The sequence below is a fragment of the Meleagris gallopavo genome, unplaced genomic scaffold (assembly GCF_000146605.3).
Source record: "Meleagris gallopavo isolate NT-WF06-2002-E0010 breed Aviagen turkey brand Nicholas breeding stock unplaced genomic scaffold, Turkey_5.1 ChrUn_random_7180001948496, whole genome shotgun sequence".
NCBI classification, from domain to species: domain Eukaryota; kingdom Metazoa; phylum Chordata; class Aves; order Galliformes; family Phasianidae; genus Meleagris; species Meleagris gallopavo.
Window position 1 is genome coordinate 1 of NW_011210225.1, and position 975 is coordinate 975.

The 975-nt window shown below is 41.6% G+C and overlaps 1 long non-coding RNA gene across 1 annotated transcript; it reads right to left on the reverse strand.

Annotated features, from left to right (window-relative positions):
* Nucleotides 1-96: 96 nt before the first annotated feature.
* On the reverse strand, nucleotides 97-924 carry LOC116217764. Its single transcript, XR_004162480.1, has 3 exons — nucleotides 877-924; nucleotides 195-380; nucleotides 97-108 (listed from the first exon to the last, which is right to left on the reverse strand). It is a non-coding gene; the product is annotated as an uncharacterized LOC116217764 (long non-coding RNA).
* Nucleotides 925-975: the final 51 nt, after the last annotated feature.

Genomic DNA, 975 nt, shown 5'->3' on the forward strand with positions numbered 1-975 from the left:
TTGCATGTACTGACAAAGTTGTTACCTTTTAAAGCGTCCACTTGCTGACAGAGCATCTGAAGTAAAGACTGGGCATCTTCTGCCCACTGAGGAGAGTTTAGGAGAAAACTGGAAAAAAAAAAATAAATCAATGTAGTAAACTTTGAGTTGTTATTCAAACGTAACACTTCCCTGAAATCACATGGCTCATGTACCTTGCAGCTGTCAGTTGGAGAGAACAGTAACTTCTTAGGAGATGGAATGGAATGATTTGCTCCTGAACCTGCAGCTTGAGAGACCTTTCTGGAGGAAAGATCCTCCTCTTCCTTCTCTTCAAGTTCTCCAACTTCCTGCATCACTGCATTCAGCATTTCCATTACACTTTCAATCGACACTGGCAGCTAGAAAATTAATTGGAACGCAAGTCATGACTGCAATTCTTCCTCACAGCAAGAGGCTACGTTCTGAACTCTGGTAGAACAGCTCACAAGGCTTTCATTACAGAAGGACAGAAATGTGGTTTGGTTTAGTTTGGTTCCTTGCTTTTTTTTTTTCCCCCAACAAAGCCCAACCTCTGTTAAAATTAATGCAGGAGGACAATTCACACAAGCATTAATTCTGCTTGGAAACTATCAACCCACTAAGAAGATAATGGGAAAAAGCTATTTGTTGACATAAAAGTTGTCATTTGCAGCAGTCCAAACATTGCACGTTCTGGTGTGTTAGAGAAGTTTCCCAGAAGTTTCCCAACCCACTGGAGTCAGGCAAGTCATTTGTCTGGGGGAACAAGTAAGTGTTCACTTGCCTTGGAGCAAAGGCTGCAAATGGTTTCACTTGGAAACTGTAAGCCACACCACTGCATCCTCCCCAACAAGATGTTGAGCAAGAATTACTTACTTTGTCAGCTACTGACAGATCTGAGGAGAACTCATCAATGATCTTCGTAGGTACTGTCTTTACTTTAAGAGGTAGTCTTTGTGTTCTCCTTGTTCTTCT